Below are 14,379 nucleotides of genomic sequence, written 5' to 3' on the forward strand. Positions count from 1 at the left end.
AGTATTATTAATCCTTATTAAAAATGAGTAATAACAAAAAGGTTTCACCAACTGTACATGTACAATTTCGTTGTATGAGAGTAAAACTGTCTTAGTAATATGGTGGTAGGTCACTTGTAAATGCCCACAAATAAATAAACAATAAAACAGTCGAATTAAATCAGGCGTTGCGGAGGGAATTGCATTGAGAAACAAGACACTAAAAGTCGTGGATATGTTTTGCTGTTTGAACAGTACAATTGCAAGATGGCCATGTCATTTTGATTTTGTATGTGATCGATGCGCACGTCAGAGTGAGAGCAAGTTACGTTACTGGTAAATAATATTTGATCTTGTCGTGGCACAATCTTTGCCCCTACACAGTCGGATACATTCTTAATCGAAGTGAGGTAGGTCATTGACGAATTTCGTAGTGCCGTATGGACCTGTGATTGTATCTGTTAGATGAAGAAATGACACATAGGATGAATATGATGTATACAATGAAAGATGAAAGGCATATATATTTGAATAATGTTATTATTTTTAAAGAGAAGAAATTTGAGGTGAGACTGCAGCATTGCGGAGCAAAGAATGATTATGGTGAGCTAATTAACTTGTTCAGAGCTGAGAGAAAGGCCACCCCACTTCCCTGAGTCACTCATTAACATATTAATTGATTAAGCTCTTTGATTCTTATAGGAATTCTCTTTTAACATTGTACCCTTTTAAATTCATTGTTCACTTTGTTAAGCGTAGTATTGTTCAGAGCAATGTCGTTGTCTTCGAAAATTATTTCGTAGGAACAGCTACTCCCCCAACCCTACTGTTTGTCATTTCTACATGCCACAGTTTGAATATCCATTTAAAAAGAGAAATCTAGCTTATTCACTGACTAGTTGCTTTTTACTGTTGTGATTTCGATAAATCTGCAACAATATTGTCAAAACGCGAGGCGAGTGGAAATGTTGGTTGGGGGCAGATAATTCTTTTACTTCCGTTGAGCTTTTAATACAGAGACAAGCTGCATTTAGATTAGTTACAGTTCAGTCCCCATTATGTTCTGTTTAGTCATTGGTTCACATACGAGTGTAAGTTGGATAAAGGTTTATGAATACATAGCTTTCGTAGTACGTAGATTTTTATACAGTGGTAGGAACCATGAACAATGGACCTTGCCGTTGATGGGGAGGAGTGCGTGCCTCAACGATACAGATAGCCGTACCGTAGGCGCAACCACAACGGAGGGGTATCTGTTGAGAGGCCAGACAAACGTGTGGTTCCTGAAGAGGGGCAGCAGCCTTTTCAGTAGTTTCAGGGGCAACAGTCTGGATGATTGACTGCTCTGGCCTTGTAAAACTAACCTAAATGGTCTTGCTGTTTTCGTACTGCGAGCGGCTGAAAGCAACGGGAAACTACAGCCGGAATTCTTCCCGAGGGCATGCACCTTTACTGTATTATTAAATGATGATGGCGTCCTCTTGGGTAAAATATTCCGGAGGTAAAATAGTCCCCCATTCGCATCTCCAGGCGGAGACTACTCAACAGGACGTCGTTATCAGGAGACTGAATACTGGCGTTCTACGGATCGGAGCATGAAATGTCAGATCCCTTAATCGGGCAGGTAGGTTAGAAAATTTAAAAAGGGAAATGGATAGGTTAAAGTTAGATATAGTGGGAATTAGTGAAGTTCGGTGGCAGGAGAAACAAGACAGGGTTATAAATACAAAATCAAATAGGGGTACTGCAGGAGTAGGTTTAATAATGAATAAAAAAAAATAGGAGTACGGGTAAGCTATTACAAATAGCATAGTGAACGCATTATTGTGGCCAAGATAGACACCAAGTCCACGCCTACTACAGTAGTACAATTTTACATGCCAACTAGCTCTGCAAATGACGAAGAAATTGATGAAATGTATGATGAGATAATAGAAATTATTCAGGTAATGAAGGGAGACGAAATTTTAATAGTCATGGGTGACTGGTATTCGAAAGTAGGAATAGGGACAGAAGGAAACATAGTAGGTGAATATGGATTGGGACTAAGATATGAAAGATAAAACTGGCTGGTAGAATTTTGCGCAGAGCACAACTTAATCATAGCTAACACTTGGTTCAAGAATCATGAAAGAAGGTTATATACATGGAAGAACCCTGGAGATACTAGACGGTATCAGATAGATTATATAATGTTAAGACAGAGATTTAGGAACCAGGTTTTAAATTGTAAGACATATCCAGGGGCAGATGTGGAGTCTCACCACAATCTATCGGTTATCAACTGTAGGCTAAAACTGAAGAAACTGCAAAAAGGTGGGAATTTAAGGAGATGGGACCTGGATAAACTGAAAGAACCAGAGGTTGTACAGAGTTTCAGGGAGAGCATTAGATAACAATTTAGGGGAATGGGGGAAAGAAAAACAGTAGAAGAATAATGGGTAGCTCTGAGGGATGAAATACTGAAAGCAGCAGAGGATCAAATAGGCACAAAGACGAGGGCTAGATAAAACCCTTGGGTAACAGAAGAGATATTGAATTTAATTGATGAAAGGAGAAAATACAAAAATGCAGTAAATGAAGCGGGCAAGAAGGAATACAAACGTCTCAAAAATGATATCGACAGGAAGTGCAATATGGCTAAGCAGGGATGGCTAGAGGACAAATGTAAGGATGTAGAGGCTTATCTCAGTAGGGGTAAGATAGATACTGCCTACAGGAAAATTAGAGAGACCTTTGGAGAAAGGAGAACCACTTGCATGAATATCTAGAGCTTTTATGGAAACCCAGTTCTAAGCAAAGAATGGAAAGCAGAAAGGTAGAAGGAGTATATAGAGGGTCTATACAAGGGCGATGTTCTTGAGGACAATATTATGGAAATGGAAGAGGATGTAGATGAAGATGAAATGGGAGATATGATACTGCGTGAAGAGTTTGACAGAGCACTGAAAGACCTGAGTCGAAACAAGGCCTCTGGAGTAGACAACATTCCTTTAGAACTACTGACAGCCTTGGGAGAGCCAGCCCTGACAAAACTCTACCATCTGGTGAGCAAGATGTATGAGTCAGGCGAAATACCCTCAGACTTCAAGAAGAATGTAATAATTCCAATCCCAAAGAAAGCAGGTGTTGACAAATGTGAAAATTACCGAACTATCAGTTTAATAAGTCACAGCTGCAAAATATTAACGCGAATTCTTTACAGACGAATCGAAAAACTGATACACTCCGACCTCGGGGAAGATAAGTTTGGATTCCGCAGAAATGTTCGAACACGTGAGGCAGTATTGACCTTACGACTTATCTTAAAAGAAAGATTAAGGAAAGGCAAATCTACGCTTCTAGCGTTTGTAGACTTAGAGAAAGCTTTTGACAATGTTGACTGGAATACTCTCTTTCAAATTCTAAAGGTGGCAGGGGTAAAATACAGGGAGCGAAAGGCTATTTACAATTTGTACAGAAAGCAGATGGCAGTTGTAAGGGTCGAGATGTAAGAAAGGGAAGCAGTGTTTGGGAAGGGAGTGAGACAGGGTTGTAGCCCCTCCCCGATGTTATTCAATCTGTATATTGAGCAAGCAGTAAAGGAAACAAAAGAAAAGTTCGGAGTAGGTATTAAAATCCATGGAGAAGAAATAAAAACTTTGAGGTTCGCCAATGACATTGTAATTCCGTCAGAGACAGTAAAGGACTTGGAAGAGCAGTTGAACGGAATGGACAGTGTCTTGAAAGGAGGGAATAAGATGAACATCAATAAAAGCAAAACGAGGATAATGGAATGTAGTCGAATTAAGTCGGGTGATGCTGAGGGAATTAGATTAGGAAATGAGACACTTAAAGTAGTAAAGGAGTTTTGCTATTTGGGGAGCAAAATAACTGATGATGGTCGAAGTAGAGAGGATATAAAATGTAGATTGGCAATGGCAAGGAAAGCGTTTCTGAAGAAGGAAAATTTGTTAACATCGAGTATAGATTTAAATGTCAGGAAGTCGTTTCTGAAAGTATTTGTATGGAGTGTAGCCATGTATGGAAGAGAAACGTCGAGGATAATAGTTTAGACAAGAAGAGAATAGAAGCTTTTGAACTGTGGTGCTACAGAAGAATGCTGAAGATTACATGGGTAGATCACATAACTAATGAGGAGGTATTGAATAGAATTGGGGAGAAGAGGAGCTTGTGGCACAACTTGACTAGAAGAAGGGATCGGTTGGTAGGACATGTTCTGAGTCATAGAGGGATCATCAGTTTAGTATTAGAGGACAGTGTGGAGGGTAAAAATCGTAGAGGGAGACCAAGAGATGAATACACTAAGCAGATTCAGAAGGATGTAGACTGCAGTAGGTACTGGGAGATGAAGAAGCTTGCACAGGATAGAGTAGCAAGGAGAGCTGCATCAAACCAGTCTCAGGACTGAAGACCACAACAACAACAACAACAACAGGAAAGGTTGGGCTAAATTCCGTACTGTAACAGATATGGTGGAAAGGTGGCATATGGAAATCTTTCTGCCAGGATATTTCAATAGATTTTTTGGTAATACGTAGTCAGATAGTGTTGGATTGCTCGAAAACAAAAATACCACTGGGCTAATTATCCTTATGTTGTTCTTCTTTTGGAGGCAGTTCATTTGAAATTCTGTGAAATTTGGTGTCGCGTGGCAATTATCGATTGCCTCTTTACGTAAACAGTTGGCATAATAGTATAGATTCTGTGTGGAATTCTTTCTTTGTTGAGTGTTAGCGTGCACATTAGTATAGTTTTGTTTTAATTTTTTTTCAGTCATGTAGCAAACATTGTTTACCGAGAAATATCGTTTCCTCGTGTTAGGTACAGCGGAAAACTATATGAAAGTTCGTCGTGGCACAAGACAACAGAAGGTGTTGCAAAACAACGAGTCGATATAGGATGATATAAACAAACTTGATTAGCAAATACCAATAGTTTACATGAGACTACAGGAAATTGCACGTATCCACTATTATTAACCAAATCAGCGAATAATAATGAAGCAGAACTAACGATAGGTAATGAACAAGCAAATTCTGAAGTTGAGTCTGACGGCGATAAGTCGCCATAGTCTAGCGAAAGCTTTCCAAAGTAGCCACAGTCGTGTGAAAGTTTACCACAACTTGTAACAGACAAATGAGAATCAAGTTTTGTGTCAACGTTATTTGAAGGAACTCAACACACATCGGCTTCAGTGAACAGTTATAGAGAACCACGCGGCGCGAATCCCACATATTTTCTAGAATCAGCTCGCCAGGTGATTCAAGAAACGTAAGATGGAATGAGTAAGAAAATCGACAAAACACAAGAAGAAAACTTTAAGTCACCGAGGGAAGAAATAAGAAAATCACAGGAAGAGAATATGAAATCACACAGGGAAGAAATTAAAAAAGACCTTTAACAATAATTAGCGGTTTTGCAACTAGATTACGTGACCTTCAAACAGAAATGAAAATATGAAAACAAATCAGCGTAATGACATAGATGAACTGTTAGCTAAAATGAACTCCATATTTACACATATGGAACAACGGAAAGAACATCTTAAAACAAAGGTAAAAGAAATTTGCGGACAAGTAGAAACTATGTTCTGCTCGTGCTAAAACGTTAAAAACGCGCTTCTTGGATTATTTTGCAAGTTTACACTGTTCATCTTTTCCACTGTTTCACAAATATTTTTCGTGTTTGAATTACGAAATTCGTAACCGAACATCAAACCTTTTCGTGACAGAAATATGCATTTCACCTCATTCAAGAGAAAAAAATAAAGCATGTATTAAGACGAATTACACCTGATGATGAACTCACAAGGTCCGAAATGCATCGTGTACTAAATAAAACACGAGAATTTGTGACTGAAGGCGTTTGCTTAATTCACACCTCCCGTGTAATGAATAGAGTCAAGTTGCGAAATATGGATAAAATTAAATTCTTATTCATATTTTGGCGTTTTCCGTATCTTTATGTATTCATGGCACTTAGGTGACTGATCGCGAAGACATGGCTACTCTCGCAGCCGAAGCAGTGAATAGTCTTGGTGGCATACCAATGAAGTTTTGTAGATACAGAAAATACAGTTACGTTTACATTTTCGTACAGACAACTTAGGCGACTATTTTCTCATACAAAAACACACATTCACACAAGACAGTGAACAATCCGCGCGCAATTATGCTGAGCACTCAGCATTGGAACAAAATAACTACGAAAAGAAATCACAATCTGAATTCCAAGCCTTTTATTATGTTCAAATGTAGGTAAGGGATCCATTACTCATTTTTGGATACATCAACTGGCAAACGATGCCTCCCCGATCTGAGTGTTAACTATTTCTCAACTTCCTGATACACTCGCTTTCTCTTACTATCCTTTTATTCGATAAATGCAAGGAAATTCCTTCTCCTTTGCCGGCCGAAGAGGCCGAGCGGTTCTAGGCGCTACAGTCTGGAACCGCGCGACCGCTACGGTCGCATGTTCGAATCCTGCCTCGGGCATGGATGTGTGTGATGCCCTTAGGTTAATTAGGTTTAAGTAGTTCTAAGTTCTAGGGGACTGATGACCACTGCAGTCCTGATGACCCACAGTGCTCAGAGCCGTTTGTTTTGAACCTTCTTCTTTCCTAATGTAAATATGGTGAAAGTAATTTTAGTGACTTGAGAGCTGTGACTGTGTCATATTGGCGGCAAAGTACATTCCAATACTGACAAAATGAACGCTCTGATTACAAGAATTTCACGACAGTAAAAAAATTTTATCCAGTTAAGGAAATTGTTAAAATGAAAAATCTCTCGCATTTAATAAATATTTGATACCGTTTGTAAAAAATGTAGGGAAAAAGAAGCTGCATTTTCACTGAAGTTCGACTGTGTCACATACGTAACAATAAGCTACAGGAATGTGCTACGGAACAGCGACTTGCAATTCCGGCAATGTATAATGACTCACATCATACAATTTTTACCGCTGCTAAAACACTAAACTTTGATCTCTTATAGAAATGTCTGGGTCATCTTACAGATCGTCCCGGGATTTGTGCTTTCAGTTAACGTCTTCTAATACGAAATTTTTGGAAATGAAACACAGTTTGGCGAAACAAGGACACAGCTTTGAACACCATCGCCTTTACAGACAGCAGTGGCAGTCACTAGTTACAAAATAGATTTATTTCTGATGAGGTATACAGATTAATGAGACAGTAGTTTTATTGCACAAATGATGTCTGTTTTGCAAATAATAGTGTTACTGATGAATTGGAAGTATATGAAGGATTTTCTATCAGTTCAAGGAATAATTACGGATTGTTAAAGGTAAGAGTGTGTTCACTGAAGAAAATTAAGTATAAGATAATATGTATATTAGTGGGGATTTTCTTTTCGTCCTCAGCAGTGTATTAGTGAAGGCTTATTTGCTCAGTAGTGTTATTTATGAAGTGTGACTGCGGACTGTTTCACGTGCAAGTATTCATTAATGAAACAGAGCAGGGACCATTTACTACTGATTATTAACGCGATATGGCAGTATCGTGAGATGTGAGGTTATTATGATGATACAGTAGAGATAAATATGTTAAAAGTATTAGTGATTATTGATGATGATGATTATGAGGATAATGATAATATAGTAGAAAGATGCTGCGGTTAGGAATTACGATGTATTGTAGAAACGAGTACATAATGGTTAGAGCATATGTTAAGGACCCTGTTTCTCTTGAACTCTATTTTTAATTGCATGAATATCCTTCATTAGCTTGCTCGTAGTAAAGGAAAAGTGATGAACATGAATGTGGTTAGTAGCACAACAGAGCTCTGATATGGTAAGTAACATCAGTGTGGTAAAAGCAACACTATTATTTTTTTGTGTGAAGTTTTTTCTTTTGGGTCGTCGCAGTTAATACCATTTCAATCTTCGAACGAAGAATTATGTCATAAGAAAGAAGTAGATAGATGACAGAAGTATATGTCATATATTTCGAAAATATTTCTAGCGTTACAGGGCACAGCAACAGCTGGCGATAAACAATGCTATTGCACTGCATGTCAGAATGACTCCTGTAGCACAGTAGTCAAATTTTGGCAATAATCGGGCGACTATCGTCGAGCAACAAACTTCATTTATCGCGCAACAACTCGCGCGATTTGCTGCCACGACGAGTACGCTAAACAAAATGTTACGAACTTCGACATTTCATCATCAAACCGAATAATAATAAATAACTTCTGGTAAAATGAACATTGACAGTATTGTTTTAAAACCAGTTCTGCCAAGTTACCCATGTTATCAGCAGTGTGTTGTTCACTTGAGAAATATTTTTCGCTGTACACATTGATGATAATACAGAGACACTTTCTGCCACTTTTCATGAGATATACAGGCAGTTAGAATGGTAACTGTGTTGTTTTGAAAGAAGAGGGATGGGTATTTTGATATTATAAATTTTTCAGGACCTATTGTGAAGTAGTGATGCTGTGTTTACTGAACGGTAATATTTGCTATTGTGGCTATGAAGTATTGCTTACGTGAAAATTATTGGACGAAAACTGAGAAGGGAATTGTTATTTGAAGTGTGTATTGAGACGAAGATAGCGAATTTTTATGCCATGTAGGTGCATTTCGTGTTCATAAGCCCAAAGAGTAAGTTTTTGAGTAGATGTAGCACAAGAGTGAAGAAGGTAACGAGACTTAAGACAACAAAGTTATTTCTTTCACGTGGAGTTTATGATTAACTGACGCGAATTATTCAACCTTTTTACTAAACAATTACTGCCATTTTTTTCATTGGAGCAACACAACATACAAGGGTTAGTCAAATGAAAACCTTAAATTTGTAATAACAAATCGAAATTTCGAGCCGTTATCCTGTAAGTTGGTAAGCGTGCTACAAACAGCGCGCAGAATGGCCTGTAGGTGGCAGCACAGTGCAGATACATACATACCGACGCAGTATCAGTATAAAGATGGCCGCCCCACTTGCGACTTGCACCAGGTAAGAACAGCGTTCTGTTATTCGGTTTTTGCGCAGAGAAGGTGTGAAACCTATTGAAATTCATCGATGAATGAAGGTTCAGTACGGTGATGCATGTTTGCATTGCATCGAGTCTACGAATGGATTAGGAAGTACACAAAAGGTGTGACTTCGGTGGAAGATGCTCCTCGTCCAGGTCAGGCACAACGAGTTGTGACTCCACAGAACATTGCAGCAGTTGAAGCCATAGGGAAGGAAAACCGTCGAGTGACACTGAATGACATTGGAGCATGTTTACAGATTAGTCATGGGTCAACACACCACAATGTGCATAATGTGCTGCAGTTCCACAAAGTGTCTGTAAGATGGGTGCCACGGCAGCTGACTCCTGAAATGAGAGAACGACCTGTTGATGCTTGTGAAGAACTTTTTCGGCGCTTTGAGCGAGGTGATGGCTTCCTTGCAAGAATCCTTACTGGGGACAAATCCTGGGTTCACTTCCACCAACCGGAAACGAAGACAGCGAGCAAGGAATGGCGCCATTCCTCATCACCAAAGCCAAAGAAGTTTCGAACAGAACCATCAGCAGGGAAGGTTATGCTGACTCGCTTTTGGGACGAAAAAGGTGTCATTTTCGAGCATTACATGCTTAGAGGGAGAGGGACCACTGTCACCAGTGCATCATCAGATCTCCCAAAAATTCATCTGCGGCCTGCAATCAAATCAAAGCGACGTGGATTGCTGTCAGCAGGTGTCCTTTTGCAACATGACAACGCAAGGCTCACACTGCCCGTACAACTGTTGCGACAATGACAGACCTGCATTTTGAGTGTCTTCCTTATCCACCATACTCACCAGACCTTGCCCCAAGTGATTTCCGTATGTTTGGACCACTCAAAGATGCAATGGGAGGAAAGGAGTTCCGTTCTGATGAAGAGGTACGCCACGCGGTGCATGAGTGGTTGCGCGGACTACCAAAAGATTTTTTTTTCTAATGGAATTTATGCACTTTGTAAGCGCTTGAGGACTAGCATTGAGAGTTGGGGAGATTATGTTGTTGTTGTTGTGGTCTTCAGTCCTGAGACTGGTTTGATGCAGCTCTCCATGCCACTCTATCCTGTGCAAGCTTTTTCATCTCCCAGTACATACTGCAACCTACATCCTTCTGAATCTGCTTAGTGTATTCATCTCTTGGTCTCCCTCTACGATTTTTACCCTCCACGCTGCCCTCCAATACTAAATTGGTGATCCCTTGATGCCTCAGAACATGTCCTACCAACCGATCCCTTCTTCTGGTCAAGTTGTGCCACAAACTTCTCTTTTCCCCAATCCTATTCAATACTTCCTCATTAGTTACGTGATCTACCCATCTAATCTTCAGCATTCTTCTGTAGCACCACATTTCGAAAGCTTCTATTCTCTTCTTGTCCAAACTATTTATCGTCCATGTTTCACTTCCATACATGGCTACACTCCATACGAATACTTTCAGAAATGACTTCCTGACACTTAAATCAATACTGGATGTTAACAAATTTCTCTTCTTCAGAAACGCTTTCCTTGCCATTGCCAGCCTACATTTTATATCCTCTCTACTTCGACCATCATCAGTTATTTTGCTCCCCAAATAGCAAAACTCCTTTACTACTTTAAGTGCCTCATTTCCTAATCTAATTCCCTCAGCATCACCCGACTTAATTAGACTACATTCCATTATCCTTGTTTTGCTTTTGTTGATGTTCATCTTATATCCTCCTTTCAAGACACTGTCCATTCCATTCAATTGCTCTTCCAAGTCCTTTGCTGTCTCTGACAGAATTACAATGTCATCGGCGAACCTCAAGGTTTTTATTTCCTCTCCATGAATTTTAATACCTACTCCGAATTTTTCTTTTGTTTCCTTTACTGCTTGCTCAGTATACAGATTGAACAACATCGGGGAGAGGCTACAACCCTGTCGTACTCCCTTCCCAACCACTGCTTCCCTTTCATGTCCCTCGACTCTTATAACTGCCACCTGGTTTCTGTACAAATTGTAAATAGCCTTTCGCTCCCTGTATTTTACCCCTTCCACCTTCAGAATTTGAAAGAGAGTATTCCAGTCAACATTGTCAAAAGCTTTCTCTAAGTCTACAAATGCTAGAAACGTAGGTTTGCCTTTCCTTAATCTTTCTTCTAAGATAAGTCGTAAGGTCAGTATTGCCTCACGTGTTCCAGTGTTTCTACGGAATCCAAACTGATCTTCCCCGAGGTTGGCTTCTACTAGTTTTTCCATTCGTTTGTAAAGAATTCGTGTTAGTATTTTGCAGCTGTGACTTATTAAGCTGATAGTTCGGTAATTTTCACATCTGTCAACACCTGCTTTCTTTGGGATTGGAATTATTATATTCTTCTTGAAGTCTGAGGGTATTTCGCCTGTTTCATACATCTTGCTCACCAGATGGTAGAGTTTTGTCAGGACTGGCTCTCCCACGGTCGTCAGTAGTTCCAATGGAATATTGTCTACTCCGGGGGCCTTGTTTCGACTCAGGTCTTTCAGTGCTCTGTCAAACTCTTCACGCAGTATCGTATCTCCCATTTCATCTTCATCTACATCCTCTTCCATTTCCATAATATTGTCCTCAAGTACATCGCCCTTGTATAGACCCTCTATATACTCCTTCCACCTTTCTGCTTTCCCTTCTTTGCTTCGAACTGGGTTTCCATCTGAGCTCTTGATATTCATACCAGTCGTTCTCTTATCTCCAAAGGTCTCTTTAATTTTCCTGTAGGCGGTATCTATCTTACCCCTAGTGAGATAGGCCTCTACATCCTTACATTTGTCCTCTAGCCATCCCTGCTTAGCCATTTTGCACTTCCTGTCGATCTCATTTTTGAGACGTTTGTATTCCTTTTTGCCTGTTTCACTTACTGCATTTTTATATTTTCTCCTTTCATCAATTAAATTCAATATTTCTTCTGTTACCCAAGGATTTCTACTAGCCCTCGTCTTTTTACCTACTTGATCCTCTGCTGCCATCACTACTTCGTCCCTCAAAGCTACCCATTCTTCTTCTACTGTATTTATTTCCCCCATTCCTGTCAATTGCTCCCTTATGCTCTCCCTGAATCTCTGTACAACCTCTGGTTCTTTCAGTTTATCCAGGTCCCATCTCCTTAAATTCCCATCTTTTTGCAGTTTCTTCAGTTTTAATCTACAGGTCATAACCAATAGATTGTGGTCAGAGTCCACATCTGCCCCTGGAAATGTCTTACAATTTAAAACCTGGTTCCTAAATCTCTGTCTTACCATTATATAATCTATCTGATACCTTTTAGTATCTCCAGGGTTCTTCCATGTATACAACCTTCTTTCATGATTCTTAAACCAAGTGTTAGTTATGATTATGTTGTGCTCTGTGCAAAATTCGACCAGGCGGCTTCCTCTTTCATTTCTGTCCCCCAATCCATATTCACCTACTATGTTTCCTTCTCTCCCTTTTCCTACACTCGAATTCCAGTCACCCACGACTATTAAATTTTCGTCTCCCTTCACAATCTGAATAATTTCTTTTATTTCATCATACATTTCTTCAATTTCTTCGTCATCTGCAGAGCTAGTTGGCATATAAACTTGTACTACTGTAGTAGGTGTGGGCTTCGTATCTATCTTGGCCACAATAATGCGTTCACTATGCTGTTTGTAGTAGCTTACCCGCATTCCTATTTTCCTATTCATTATTAAACCTACTCCTGCATTCCCCCTATTTGATTTTGTGTTTATAACCCTGTAGTCACCTGACCAGAAGTCTTGTTCCTCCTGCCACCGAACTTCACTAATTCCCACTATATCTAACTTCAACCTATCCATTTCCCTTTTTAAATTTTCTAACCTACCTGCCCGATTAAGGGATCTGACATTCCACGCTCCGATCCGTAGAACGCCAGTTTTCTTTCTCCTGATAACGACATCCTCTTGAGTAGTCCCCGCCCGGAGATCCGAATGGGGGACTATTTTACCTCCGGAATATTTTACCCAAGAGGACGCCATCATCATGTAATCATACAGTAAAGCTGCATGCCCTCGGGAAAAATTACGGCTGTAGTTTCCCCTTGCTTTCAGCCGTTCGCAGTACCAGCACAGCAAGGCCGTTTTGGTTATTGTTACAAGGCCAGATCAGTCAATCATCCAGACTGTTGACCTTGCAACTACTGAAAAGGCTGCTGCCCCTCTTCAGGAACCACACGTTTGTCCGGCCTCTCAACAGATACCCCTCCGTTGTGGTTGCACCTACGGTACGGCTATCTGTATCGCTAAGGCACGCAAGCCTCCCCACCAACGGCAAGGTCCATGGTTATAAGCTGTTAAATGAGGGTTGTCGGTCAGCATGATCGAATACTTTCTTGAAGTCTACGAATATGCAGATGACTGGATTATTTCTGTTAGAATTGTATTTTAGAATAGTTTTCAGATAGAAGATCTGTTCTGGGCATGAACGACTGTGGCGGAAGCGTGACTGTTATTCACCAATTTTGTGTTCTAACTGTTCTTGTGTTCTCTGGAGTAGGAACGACGAGAAAATTTTCTTGATTATCTGTAGCAGGAAGATCCCTCTGTAGTTTTTCACATTCGTCGTGTTTCCTTTCTTGCTCCGCGGGTGGATAAGAGGACATTTCCCATCGCCAGGAAGCTTTTCTGTTTGCCAAGTGGCTCTGATTATTTGTGTGAGCTCCAGTAAAGCCTTTGTCCGAGGATCTTTAATAGTTCATGAATGTTACAAAGTTTTAGTGACCTTCAAAGGTGTCACCAGCACTGTGTATAACCCGTTGCCAATGATGTGGAAGTCCTAGGGTACTCTTAGCAGTGCCAATTGTGTTGACAGTTGGAGGGGTGCGGTCTGTTGCCCGACGAATCTGTAGCAGTTCTGAAGCGAATGCCGTGAAGTATTCAGTTTAGAAATCGAGTTGAACTCATAAGGGCTTACGTCAAGGGAGTAGAGTAAGTGGTAAAGCACTTAGCAGCCCCATCAGTCAAACAATTCAGTAACAGCTTGCACTGTACGTGCTTGACCATTGTGTTGCGAAATGTTGGTCAGGTCTTGCAGGATGTGTCATCACTTCTGCCCCTATGCTGTTCATTTCTGGAACACAAACTACGACCAGGACAGTGGCCAAGTCATCTTCTGACGCCAACCGACGCAAGGGAGGACGTTTAAAACAGCAGATGCCTCTTTTAAAAAGAGGTGTCTAGTGGCTTAAACGTCCTCCGCGTACGTTCTTTGCGGATTCTGACTGTTTTCGCCGTTTTAGTGGATGATGTTACTCTAACAACGCTCAAATCTGACATAATATTCTCCCACATTACTCTCCAGTACGTAAAGCATCAGGAATCTGCAAATAAAGTTTTAGAGACCTCGAAATAAAATTGATATAAAAATGTGAAGTACACCAGCATG

The sequence above is a fragment of the Schistocerca americana genome, chromosome 4 (assembly GCF_021461395.2).
Source record: "Schistocerca americana isolate TAMUIC-IGC-003095 chromosome 4, iqSchAmer2.1, whole genome shotgun sequence".
In the NCBI taxonomy this organism is placed as follows: Eukaryota; Metazoa; Arthropoda; class Insecta; order Orthoptera; family Acrididae; genus Schistocerca; species Schistocerca americana.